General features: G+C 37.8%; 1 protein-coding gene and 1 pseudogene across 8 annotated transcripts in view; both read right to left on the reverse strand.

Moving 5' to 3' along the window:
* Window positions 1-14,363, reverse strand: part of TRPM3 (transient receptor potential cation channel subfamily M member 3) — a 722,593-nt gene that overhangs the window by 195,974 nt on the left and 512,256 nt on the right. The gene's annotated exons all lie outside the window — the stretch shown is intronic.
* Window positions 827-1,546, reverse strand: LOC130455382 (protein FAM104A-like; annotated as a pseudogene).

A 14,363-nucleotide genomic window follows, 5' to 3' on the forward strand; every position in this document is an offset into this window, starting at 1 on the left:
TGGTATAGGGTTTAGATTGTTGGACTTGGTCTCAAGAAGACGGGTAAAGATCCCTCTCCTGTCACTTGCTCTCTGTATAGAGTTCAGGCACATTGTAAATTTAAAAATTTTAGACTGGTTGTGGTTAGGCATGTGGGGACTAGAATTATGTCTCCATATGTCTTCTCTGATCACGATTTCTCTGTATGTATCGTAATCCCCTATAAAATATAAAAGGGTGAAGTAGATAGAATGTTTGGTCTAGAGTCAGGAAGATTCATCTTCTTGAGTTCCAATCTGGCCTCACACACTTACTGATGGTGTCACCCTGGGCAAGGGATCCTATTTACTTCAGTATCCTCATCTGTAAATTCAGTGGGAGAAGGAACAAACCACTCCAATATCTTTGCCAAGAAAGCCCCAAATGGGGTCAAGGTAAGTCAGACATGGGTAAAAGGAATGAGCAAAAACAATTAGGATATAATATTGAAAAGGGTGGAGGTAATCTCACTTTAGTAAAAATATCCCCAATGTCTAAAACACTGCCTGACACAAAGCACACGACTATATGTATTGACCGGTTCTTACATCAATAAAATGACTGGTCTTAGACTTGCAAACTCAGAAGACTGAATAAAAAAAAAAGTATGATACTTCCAGGCAGCCAGGTGGCACAGTGGATAGAGAACCAGGTATTGAGCCAGGAGGACCTGGGTTCAAATTTGACCTCAGACCCTACCTAGCTATGTGAGCCTGAGCAAGTCACTTAACACCAACTCCCTAGTCCTTACTGTTCATCTGCCTTGGAATAAATACTTAGTATATACTAGATACTTAGATCTAGATACTTCGCATTGATTTTTTTTTTTTTTGTGCAATTTTTTAACAAACTTTTTAAGTTGAAATATCAAATCTGCACAGTGCTGTCCCTTCACAGAAGGCAAGGAACTGCTAGTTCATCATGTAGGAGGTCGTCCTCGGTGCTGTAGGCTATAAAAGTGGGCCTCCTTCAGAATCTGGTTGATGTGGAAGTAAGGGCCTTGGCATAGTGCAGACTGCTCCTGTAAGGACTGAGGGGTATTAGGGCTGGATCCGGTAATTATCTGGTTTAAGCTGCTTTCTTGAACACTTCCCCTGTCTGGGCTATTGATGCTGCTGCTGGTACTACTGCTGCTGCTGCTACCACCACTGTCACTGCTTGAAGACTCTGTATCCCAGGAATCCTGAAAGACAGGGTTTCTGCTACTCCGTTTGGTCTGAGGGAGGTGACTGTCTTCTTCATTGCCATTCCTTCTCCTTTTCCTGGGGCGGAGGCGTTCGCTCATGGCAGCTGATGGGGGGGGCGACGGCACGTCGCCAGGCGGGGAGATCGGTGGGGAGGACTTCGGTTCAGGCAGCGGTAGCGGCGACCGCCGCCCCCACGCCCTCCCCCTCCGGTCTTACCCCCTCACTACCGCCCTCCTCGACGCCTTCGGAGTGGAGCACCCCTCCACCGGACCCGTACCACCACGACTTCCGGCGTCTCCCCGGCGCCCCCACCCCCCCATACCAATGCCTCTGTGGGACCGCCCACCACTTCGTATTGATTTTAAGACAGACAGTGAGGGTTTTTTTTTTAAAGTATGATACTTCAAATAAATGGAAATAAACACCAGATAATGAACCATCCAGAATTATTGGTTTTAGAATCTTTGCTATAAGAAGTCTATATTGCCAAAGAATGGTGAGGAGGCTCCCCACATTGCCAGCCACAGAAGGATTCGTGTTCTCGTCTCCCATTAATATGGCTTTGTGAAAGTTCCAATTGTATGGGATGAAATTGTGCATTATCTCTCAGCATACGTTAATTGGTATTAGTAATCATAGATTGGCAACTTTCTATAGAAAATTAGTGAAAGTCAGGTGCCCTCCTTCAGAAGGGAGACACCAATCTCTCCTTATGAAGAATAGAGAAATCCCTCCCCCAAATATATGGCTAGATGACTCCCCTCAATTCTTTTGTTCCCATGGGAATGGATTCACATTACCCATGGGAAATGTCTGAAAACTTATAAGTTATATATAATCTTGACCATGTCCTAAATGTTTTAGCCTGAAAGGCCTTGGACATGTCTAAGTTCTGAAATTGCAAACTTAAGGAAAGCTCCCATGGCCTTGGAAGTGCTGGGAAAACTTAAGGAAAATAGAACAAGATAAAGAAATATAACACAGAAGAAGATTATGTCACACATAGGTAGTGAGCAACAAGAAGAGAAGTATTGTGTTAAATTCCTATAAATTCTGGATTCATGTGAACACCTTAGGAGACTGTTCCTTAGAGATTCCTCCAGATAGTGTTCCCATTTTCTCTCTCTTCACTTTCCTAATAAAGCTGCATTCTCTCCGCCAGAATCTAAGTCTCCTGTCTGCTCAGTAGAGTGATTTCTGGGGGTGCAAGCTCTTCCCCCCCCCAAATTCCACTCCACAATACATGGAAGCCATAAACTGACTCTGTGCTCATGCCAGATTTGCTTATTGCCAAGTAGGGTTCCTATAATATAGCACTTTTTCATCAATGGTAGTAACAAGATTGTTGTCAATAACATTAGTATCCTTGGAGTCAGGCATCCACTGGGTTGGTACAATAACACAGAAAAGATGAAAGAGGAAGGAAATGGACCTGGCATTTAAGGGTTTAAAAATCTAAAGACTGCCATTGTCAAGAGCTTGTTCTGGTTAAAATGGCCCAAAGAGAGCACTTGAGGCAACCCCTATCCTTTAAAAGTTTAAAGTGTTGTGAATAAATGAAAAAAAAAACCCGGTTATATTAAGTATTCACTATTTGCTAGAAATTGTGCTCAGCACTGGAGATAATCATGACACTTATACAGTGTTTTAAGAATTAAAAATGCTTTCTTTATGGCATCTAATTTGATTTTATCCTCAACAATCATGAGGTGGGTGCTATTATCTCCATTTTACAGATGAAAAAACTCAGACTGAGAAAGGTTAAGTGACTTATCCATTGTCACAAAACTAGTAAGTATCTAAGGAAAAATTTGAACTAAAGTTTTTTTGTCTCCAAATCAAACACTCATCCACTGTGCCACCTATATGAACAAACATAACAGCCACTCCCATAGAAGAACATATGGTTTAATAAGGGAAAATAATACATTCTGAGAAGGGGAAAAAAGAAGGCAAATGATTGGCATGTCCTTTCCAGCAATGGTAGTGTTGGTATGATAATTGGATTAGTAGTCTCAGCACTAGAACTAGAAAGGTGTGAAGTGTAGACAATATTCTGTGATATGGCACAGAGATGGCCAGGAAGGGGCTGATTAGGCTGGAGGCTGGGCATGAAAACCAGACTGTGAGTTTGAGGGGTCTGATGTTTATAAACTATTTATGTTTTCTCTAGCCTTCTTTATTCATGGAATTTTGACTTTTAAAGGCAGGAAAAAGAGGCTTTTGGGGTAGTAGTACTTAGCAGCCATGCTCGACACATATTATGTGCTTAATAAATGTTTATTGACTGAAAAGTAGGGTCTTTTGTGATCCTATATAATCTTTTAATGATTCCATACCTTTTTAAAATTTGACTTAAAGGATTCTACTATAATCAATGAATGATCAAGGTCATTATACTTGATTTGAAAGTGGGTTAGAATATAGGTTGGTTGGGGAGGGCAGGCACTGAAGAGTACCTGACCCAGAATAGGCACTTAACAAATGCTTTTTGAATGAATTAGTCATTTAGCATTTATCAAACACCTACTATGTTCCAGAAATTGTATTAGTTACTGAGGTTATGGAGACAAGAATGGAACATTCCCAAAGGGCACGTTCTTTACCCTGTTTTTAGTATATTAGTTAATCAACTAGAAAGAATTTAAAACATTTATTACATGTCAGTCATTGTGCTAAGATCTGGGGATACAAATACAAGTAAAAAGAAAGCCAGTCTCTGCCCTTCCCTTCTGTAGGAGCAAGACAATAAAAAGGGAGATGAAAAGCAGAAGGTGGGACCCTGGTGGCAAAGTTCAGAGAATGGCTAGTCTGGGCCCTTGTTCGAAATGGAGGTTCTAGAAGAGGATCCTAATGGGATAGGGGGACCTTTAGGAATGGAAAAAAGAGGCAGATCAGAAATGATGAAGTCCAGAGAATGAGGGATGGCCAAATTTCAAATCCAATCAGTTTAAAAAACAATCTCTTCAGAAAGGAACTGAAGCTTAGAGAGGGTTTGCCCAAGGTCACAACCCAAATCAGTGACAGAGACCCATCTCCTGACTCTCAATCCAATGCTTTTCCAGTATATCAAAATACCTTTTATTTTTATAGAAGATCATCAAATCAGTTGTGTACTCCTAATAGCCCATTCAATAAGGTCCCATTGATTGACATAAAAACTGGTGCCTTATTTGTGGTAGTAATTTGTTGATTTTGTCTAATCTGATTATAACCATTCATTTTTCTCAATGGTTGCCATCCCTGAAGGATTTGTGGTCATTTTGTTTCAGGCTCATTCCAAAGGTATTTTCCTTCTAATCGCCATTGTGACAATCACCATTGCTTAGGAATGTCAAGGATGAGTGAATTTCTTATATCACACAAGATGAAATCCATTTTCATAGGTAAGAATCAGCTTTGGCTGTAAGTATTGTACTTCAACTCAGAAACTATTAGCCTGATGAGGATCTAAGTATCATCCTACTAGGCATGCACAAAAGGAATGATGAATAAACTCAGATTTTTATATCTTTTCCTGGGGATGGCCCAAGGGGTCTTACTCATCATCTCACTGTTAGGTTGTGTATGCCAGGAGAAGGCTTTTCTGTTTCCTGCTTTTCTCAGTTTTCCCTGAGCTTTTCGCTGCATATGTCCATGTTTATTTGTTTACTACATAAGCTAGGCCTGGCATCTGCTCTGCCACTTTCTGCCTTTTCCCTAGCTCTCTTTGTGCCCGTGCCCACTGAGCGTCTGGGAGCTTGTCTGCATGCTGTAAGAGGGTGTCAGAAAATGAGCCTCTCCCAGCTTTTTCAGTTTATTTTGTGCAAATCCAAAAGGGTACCAAGTCATCCCTGAATTGGCAGAGAAAAATATCTATGGGGGGTGGTGGGGAAAACAGCTGGAAATAGATGATATAGCTGCTGAGAACCCATGCTAGCGGAGGGGAAGAGTCATTATGGCTCACTGTTGGTAAACAGTTAAGACCTGGTTAGAAATCAGGTTATTTGGAAACATTTTGACTTAGCTCAGCTGTGACACAGCAGTCCATCTCAGAAGTGAGTGACACACAAATAAGTTGATGACAAGTGCTAGCAATCACCCCAGCTATTTCCTCTGTCCAGGATCAGTAACATTTTACTTTTTACTTTTTAATCTATGTATCTATTGAATAACTATCTACCTGTCTTCTTGTCTGTGTCTCTTTCTATCCATCCATCTATCTATCTATCTATCTATCTATCTATCTATCTATCTATCTATCTATCTGTCTGTCTGTCTGTCTGTCTGTCTGTCTGTCTGTCTGTCTGTCTGCCTGCCTGCCTGCCTGCCTGTCTGTCTGTCTGTCTTGCTGAGATTTCACCTCATGAATTGGTCCTCATGAATTTTGTGCATATAACAAGGCTTGTCATCTCACTTGTGCCTTCTTTTTCTTTCTTGGTGTACTTAGATGTGCTAGGAATGGCATGGAGCCCCTATGAGTAGGGACTTTGCAAGACTGTTTACTGCAAAGAGGCAAAGAGAATGCCATTATCAAAATAGGAGATTGTAGATCACTATTCCAGCTAGGCAATATTCCTTCCTCTCTCCCTACCTCCTTCCCTCTTTCTCTATTTTTCTCTCCTTCGCTCCCTCCTCCCTTCTTCTTTCCACCTTTGCAGAAATAGTGTTGAAAAAAATAATAGATTCTATCACTTCTCACAAATGCATACTTGGGAGACATGAAAGGATGGAGAGAAGGAAATTGCAAAGAAGAGAGAAAAAGTCATACAGACTAGTCAGCCACAAATGATTAGGAACATCCTTAAATTAGGCTTCTTAACTCACCCTTTCCTGCTTAGATATGGGTCTGGTGATTTGGATTGTAGTCCCTATTTGATAATCAGTCATTTCACCTGTGTTCAACTCTTGCATTTACCACTTATTAACTTTGTAGAAAGAGCAGTAGTAAATAATGTTAAAAATTGGGTATTTGAATTGTGTTATTTTCACTTATTTATGCTTTCTTTATTGAATATAAGGATTCGTGAAGAAAGCAGCAGGGAAAATTTGCTGAGGATTACTTAAATTACAGTGGTCTCACTTATTTTTTTGCCATGCACAGAAAATTCTTTATGACTGAAATTTTCAGATAACTAAAACTTATTACCCTAAACACTAATATATTTTTAAAACTTAAAAAAGACATTTTTCTAAATAAAAATAATCTCTTCTTTCTTTCAGCGGATTATGAACAGATATTAATCTTTTTTTGATGAATCAAGGGATTGCTACGGACATTCATTACTAGACTGAGCTCTAAGACACTTTGTTCTCTGTCTACCTTTTTGAGTTTCTGGGTCCTCCCCAGAACTACTATATCTCTGGCTGTCAGAGGTGTTTGCCTTTAACAAGAGCTACCATAATATCCTGCTTCTCCTTTGCTTCTTTTAGCTAGGTCTGAGCTAAAGAAAAAGAGAAATGTTAATATCAATTGTCTATTAAATAAGATTTAATATGGTATTGAATAAGAGCAAGACTGAGATGGGGTGGGAAAGTTTAGGGATTTAGTAGAGTCTCATCAGGAACTAGAAAGCTTCTTGGTGTTAGCTTTAAATTCGGATTGTGTTTGTGACATGAATGAATTCTTAATAAATGGGTATAACTTAATTTCCTTTGTAAAGGATTTTGCCACCATTTTAGTGTAGCTCCAAATATGATTCTAAATTATGCTGGGTCATTGAACACCCCAAACCACACAATGTTTGCCTTAAATAACAAATAAACGCATGCTACTAGCATATTGCCAGAGCCCAGATAATGTTGGACAGAGACGGACAATTGGGAGTAACAATTGGTATGAAGATAATGGATGGGATAGATTAGAATAAAGAAGTTAGAATAAAAAACTGCCCCAAAGTAGTTGACCAGTTGGGTAAGAGTTGCCAACTGGTTGGTATCATCATGGTGCCAGGCTATCTACATGAAGTTGAGAATCGTGAAACACACAGAACCAAAAGGACATCATTTACAGCAACAGAAATATTGTTTGGAGAATAACTTTTGTAAGTCTCCCTCCAGAGAAAGAACTGACAAATAGAAACAAGAGAGAAATAGTTTTATATGTACATATATCTTTTTTGTCATATGATGCCTTCTCTACTGGGGATAAGATAGAAAGGGAGTTATATGAGTATTTTAATATAACAAATAAATTTTAATAAACAAACAAATGAATACATTTAAATCAAGAAAAAAAGAAGCCCTTCAGCAAAGAAAAAATTCTAAGAATAGCAGATGGCAAGGTGGAAAGACTGCAAAATATATTTCACAAATCAGTTTTATTAATTTTAACACAAAAAAGAAAAAATCCTGTACACTATGGTGGACATAACATATTTTTTTTATTTTGAATCATGGGTTGGCTACTTATGACCTACCTGTGTAACCTTGGGCAAGTATTTTCTGGAGGCATGCTATTTGCCCTTAATAAAACATAAACCCCTAGACAGTAGAGATTATTTTGTTCTTTGTTACTGTATTCTCAGGGCCTGGAACATATTAGTCACTTAAATGCTTGTGGAATTGAATTGAATTGAATTAACCTCTCTGAAGCTCAGGTCCTCATTTGCATAATGAAGACTGTAGACTAAATGACCTCTAAGTCACCTTTCAACTATAAATCTTAGGCACAAATAGGGAAAAAAAGACTTAGAAGAAGGAATATCTAGTTTGTCAAACAAAACACCAGGAACTGAGGGAAGCATTTACTATGAAAAACTAAGGGATATGTGGGGCAGACATCATGAGTCCAGAGAGAAAAAAGAAATGTTTTTGTAGGATAGAAATGGGGGAAAATATTCCCCAGAATTCATAGAGAGATTTTAAAACACCTTCCCTAAACCGCACCCCTCTCCCCCAATAGAACAAAATAGACAAGTGGGAATACAGGCACCCAAGATAAATGGCTGGAAGCAGAGGCTATCAGTAATAAGTCATTTAAAATGTGTATTTATCTTCAATAATCATGAGTAATTTTTCCAAATCAAAGTTTAGATTTAGTGAAAGCAAATGATAAATGGAGAGGAGGGGAACCAACAAGAGGGTAATGGCCCTTACACAACACAGAGAGGGTGATGAATGTATTCATTCATGAGTTTGGCACGTCTAACAAGATAGACCATAAATACAAATATAAGAAGAAATAGAGATAAATGAAGACATTTCAAAAGATATAGGATTTGGGGGAATCGATGTTGAATGTGAATACGTGGGCAACTAATTCACAAATGACCCATGTGGATAAATAACAGCCGCGTCCTCTGTCTTGCTTCACTCAAAAATAAAGGAAGAGAAGAAACTGTGGAATGTAGGAGGAACAGCTTACGGGTCTTTACTCCAGGCAGACACTTGGACTTGCCTTGTTTTTTATTGGTCCCCAAGATGAAATTGATCTTTTCCCTTAAGCTCTTTGAATATTTCATTTCCTTCTCTTTCCTTGTGAGAAATCTCATCAATTAGAGCTTCACCAGGGTTAATATGGTTTTTCTATTAAAATACAAATATCTTTGGGAAGATTTTTTTCTCAGTTGTTTAGATATTAATGTGAATTAGTTCAATCAAATTGCTTGTCTCCCAACAGGAAAGTGAATGTTAAACTAATTCAGGGATTTCTGATTTTTTTTCATCGCTGACTTTGACTTTCAGTAAAACTTCCTGTATTTTTTATTCGATATTAAGACAAACAGATTCTAAAGTTTTCCATGCACATATACATATAAAATGAATCAATTAATTTCAGTTGTATAATAAAATGATTTTCTAAATATTCTCATACCCCCTTCATGAACTTCTCATATAACTTTCATGAGGTTAGTGTTGATTCCCAGGGTGGGAACTGTGGAGCTAATGGAAGAAACAGAAGGTGAATGGAGGTAAGACAGAGTGTGGACGCTGGCTTATAGCATTAAGAGCTCAGATCGGTACTATTGGTATTGTAACTGTACATCACTATGTATAAAATAAGCTTTTGAGAGTTAGTTTGAAAGCATGGCCATTCTCACTGATATGGAAAACTGCATTCTATATCCCAAACCTCCCAGCCCTATGTTGATAACTGCCTACAGTCCTTGATAAAGAAAGAATGGAAGGCACTGTACGGCAGAGAGAAAACTGTTGGAGTTGAAATAAGAAAAAACATTAGAGATTCAAATCTTTGTCATGTATTACCTGGGAGACCCTGGGCAAGTCACATAAAGTCTCTGGGTTTCAGTTTCATTAACAAAAAATGAGGGAGAGGGGGCAGCTGAGTGACTCAGTGGGTTGAGAACCAGGAACAGAGACAGGGAGTCCTGGGTTCAAAAATCTGGCCTCAGACACTTCCCAGCTGTGTGACCCTGGGCAAGTCCCTTAATCCTCATTGCCTAGCCCTTACCATTCTTCTGCCTTAGAATCAAAACAAAGTATTGACTCTAAAATGGAAGGTAAGGGTTTAAAAAAAACAAAGGAGTCAAATTAGAGTAAATGACCCCCTATGTTTTTCAGATTTAAATCTAGGATCCTCTATCAAATCCTGAAATGCTAATGGAAACATGTTATTTTTGTGAAGGCAAAATATTCATTTCTGCATGCAGCAATGTTTATTTTTATATTGGCCACACAGGAATGGGACGGGATCTGAGATAAAAGGATGTTGCTATTGTGATACCACGACAGGGTACATGGTATGAGAGATGGGGAATGCATCTGGAAGTTTATGGGAAATTATGGTTCATCCATTTTGGAACCTAGCAGTCCTTTTTATTTTGCATGACTAAAACGACTGCTAGTTGCTTTCAGAATAGAGTATCCTTTATCTTGGAGCAATATTTGAGAAGTTTACAAGAGCCTGAAAATGAAAAAGAGTGGCTAATCTAGGCTCTGTCTTATATACTCAGGAATTCATGGATTCACAGTGATGTAAGTCTCTAGGATGGATATCTCCCTGAAGCCTAATCCCCCAAATCAGGATTGAGGAAGAGGTTCAATCTAATTCAAGAAATATTTATTAAGTACCTCTTCTATGCCAAAGTATGGACAGCTTTAGGTGGCACAGTAGATAGAATTCTGGTTCTGAAGTCAGAAAGACTCCTCTTTCTGAGTTCAAATCTAGCTTTAGACACTTACTAGCTATGTGACTCTGGGCAAGTCACTTAATCCTGTTTGCCTCAGTTTCTTATCTATAAAATGAACTGGAGAAGGAAATGACAAAGCACTGCAGAATTTTGCCAAGTAGATCCCCAAATGGGGTCACCTCTGAAGTGACTGCATAACAATTATGCCAGAGATACCCCATGTAAGGCTGCTTCAAAGCCTAGGAAAATTCTTTCTGGCTGCAAGAATGTGTGTCTGTCCTGATGATGTCTTCCCTATGCAGGTCCTTAGTTGTTTTTCAATCATGTCTCACTCTTTGTGAACCCAATTTAGGGTTTTATTTTTTGGTCAAAGATACTGGAGTAGTTTGATTATTTCCTTTTCCAGTTCATTTTACAGATGAGGAAACTGAGGCAAACAGGGTTAAGTGACAATCCCAGGATCATAAAGCCATAATGTCTGAGGCCACATTTGAACTCGCATCCTCCTTGCTCCAGGTTTGGCACTCAATTCATTTGAAATGCACCCCTCTTTTACATGTAATCTGATTACACATTCTTTATATGTATACACAAATTACTTAGGTATATATGCTCTTCTTCCTTACTATGTATGCCTGGAATGCACCTTTGGTTTATAGAAGTATTTTACTGTGACTTTTTAGAAAAATGCTACTTCATTAAGTTCCTTTACTTTGGTCTCCTTTGAGGGACTTGAAAAACTAAACACATGTGAGCCATGGTTTTGAGAGGATGCAGATCTACAAAGTACTTTGTCTAGAGGATGTAAAAGGAGAGATGCTTTCAGGTATAGTACTATATACATATGAAATAATACAATCCTTGCCTGCGTGCGAGAAGCTTACAGTAAAATGAAGGATCATTTAAGAACTTGGAGGACCCTACCTGGGCAACACTGATTGTTTTGGAGCAGTAGCTTCATAATTCTCCAAGTCTTGGAGCATCCAGATAGCTCAGTGGATAGAGAGCCAGGCTTGGCACTGGGAGGTCTTGGGTCCAAACTTGGCCTCAGACACTTCCTAGCTGTGTGATACCTCCACTGCCTATCTGTTACTTCTCTTCTGCTTTGGAACTGATATTTAGCATTGGTTCTAAGACAGATGGTAAGGGTTAAAAAGAAAAAAAAAGAAATCTCCAGGACTTGCCACTAATTTAGTAAATCAGCTTCCTTCCCTCTGACCCCTGAGATAATATGAAACAATATTCTTCAAGTGTCATTTTTATGCCTAGAGAAAAGAAGAAACCTCCAGGGTTCACCATTGCCTATCAAACTCTGTATCATTTAAAAATTAGTATTTTGAATTTCTTAAAGTATAGTCAAAGATCATTGCTAACATTAATTAAGTTTCTATACAAGCTGATTTGATTACCTTTGTGGGATACCTGGGGAATCTGAGTGCTAGAGATATTAAAGTTTAAAATACAATAGGCTTTCTTATGTCTACACAGAAAATTCTCTGAAAAGTTAAGTGGTTCTGATTGGCTGGAGGGACAAAATTGTGTATAAGAAATGTTTTAACTTTCATTGTCCATTCTATATTAAGACCAAAAGTGTTAGTCTCCAAATTTGAATTATCAGTTAGTCTGATAATTGCATAGTAGAAATAAAATCCAAACATTTTATTCAGTGCAGAAAGAGGATGGAATTTAGGTGTTCTGTATATTGGATTAAAGTAGATGGAGCACAAGGCAGCAGCATTCTGGGAAAGCTGAGCCATAAGGCACTCCTTTATATTTCCTGTGAGTTAAAATACTTTCTAGACATTTGTTCTTAGAAAAACTTATTTTTCTAAGAACGAAGAAATAAATTGATCAGTTACTTGGCAAGATACTAATTAGGTCAGCACTTTAGTGGGGTGGAATTGATCAAATTCTATTACTCCCTACTTTAAAACCAATAAATAATTAGCATTCATTGAACACCTCATGTTTACTAAGAACAATAACTAGGCTGAAATGGCTCTGGGCAAAATAACTAGACAGAAAAATTTCCTTCTGCTACTTATATCACTCTTTTCAAAATTCCCAGTTATTCACTGGACCTGCTTTTTTGGTCCATGCCATATATTCTCTGCCTTCCCCACAATCCTGACTTGAGGGATGAGATTTCAGGGAGACATTTAGCCTAGAATTAAAAAAATCCTTGCTTTCTGTCTTAGTAACAATTCTAAGGCATAAGAGCAAGGCTTAGGCAAATGGAGTTAAGTGACTTGTCCAGGGTCATATAGTAGGAAGTGTCTGATGCCAGGTCCTCTCAACTTTAGGCCTGGTGCTCTATCCAATGTGCCACTCACTTAGCTGCTCCTCTTAGATTCTTTTTTTCTTGTTTCATATGTCCCATTCATTATTCCTTATTATACCATGGTAGAGAAATACCAGTTAAAGATATAAGCTTAAACTTCACTAAAGGCTTAATGAATTAACCCTTCTCATTCATTTGATTTTAAGGTCCCTGATTTTCCATGAAAATGATTCCTCTTCTTTTTATATTCTCTTATTTTTTAGTCAAATTAAAAAATTAAAATTAAATTTTAAATTAAAATTAAAAACATGCCCTCATATTTCATTTTATTGTATATTTCTTTTCCTTTTTTAAAATATGATCTCCTTCAGTTCATGGACTATCTCTTACTAATCTTTAATTTATATTTCCCACAGTTCTTAAGAAAATGGCTTGCATAGACTGTTTCATTCAACAATTAAAATTTTAATTTACTATGTATTCATTAAGTATTTTCTATACTTGGGCTATGATGACATTAATCAAATAATCTTTGCCTTCAAGAAGATTATTCAATAAATATTTGTTAGGGAAACATAATTGTGTAAAGGAATAGCATTGGACAGTCATTCATTAGATATCTAGATTCAAGGCCTCCTTTTGGAGCTGAATAGTGATGGATCTGTTGGCAAATCTCTTCAAATTTCTGAGTCTAAGTTTCTTGTTTTTGTTTTTGTCATAACCTCACAACCCAGAGTGGTTCTGAGAGTCAAATGAGGTAATATATTTAAAGCATTCTGTAAACCTTAAAATGCCCAGAAAATATCAGATATATTATTATGATTTGTGAAATAAACACATAATAATGGAGTTTTAGCAGATGGAGCATGGCATAAAACCATGGCGATATAATTCTGCACTGCATATACTGGGGCCAATCCCAATACTAACCACTGCCAACATGGAATCTAGAAGACCCCAGATTTGTAGCCTAGAAAGATTTAGTGATTCCCTAGTTTTATTTAGCTTCTTCTTCTAGGGTCTTCTAGATTCCATGTTGACAGCATTAAGGCTGTCATGTGTTTCTTTTTTTGCTGTTGTTCAAGTTGTTTCAGTAGCATTTGACTTTTTGTGACCTCAACTAGGGTGTTCTTGGCAAAGATAGTAAAAAGGTCTACCATGTCTTTTTTTAGCCCATATTACAAATGAGGAAACTGAGGCACACAGGATTAAGTGATTTGCCCAGAGTCATACAAGTAGTAAGTATCTAAGGATGGATTTGAACTTACAAAGATGAGTCTTCCTAACTTCAAGCCCATTTCTCTAACCACTGTGAAACCTAGCTGACCCATATATTTCTTAGTATTTTATGTAACATGAGCAAAATTGTTGTGGCATTTGCTATAATGTTGCAGGTTTTTCGATGATTCTATTTAATAGCTGTGTAAAATAAGAATTATTACATTTTCTTCCTTAAAGGTCATAAGTATTTCTTTGTTAAAAGAGCTGAGTCTATGCCATGTAACCGAAAACTAAATTTAAAGGTAATACATATGAAAAAAGCTTTCCAAAAAAGGCTGAGGTACAATTTAGGAACTTTTTTCAATAATCATTAATTGGCACCAGTCACAGCTTAATTGAGCCCTATACTTAACCTCAGATGCCTGATAATTTGTTCCTTTTGGATGACTAAAATGTTTATATTCATTGACCCAGAGATCTACTGCTAAAAATAGACATAATCCAAGGAGGTCAATGATAAAAAAAGAAGTCTCATGCATATCAAATGTTTATGGCAGCATTTTTAAGGCACATGCATGTGATGG

This window comes from Monodelphis domestica, chromosome 7 (genome assembly GCF_027887165.1).
Source record: "Monodelphis domestica isolate mMonDom1 chromosome 7, mMonDom1.pri, whole genome shotgun sequence".
Classification (NCBI taxonomy): domain Eukaryota; kingdom Metazoa; phylum Chordata; class Mammalia; order Didelphimorphia; family Didelphidae; genus Monodelphis; species Monodelphis domestica.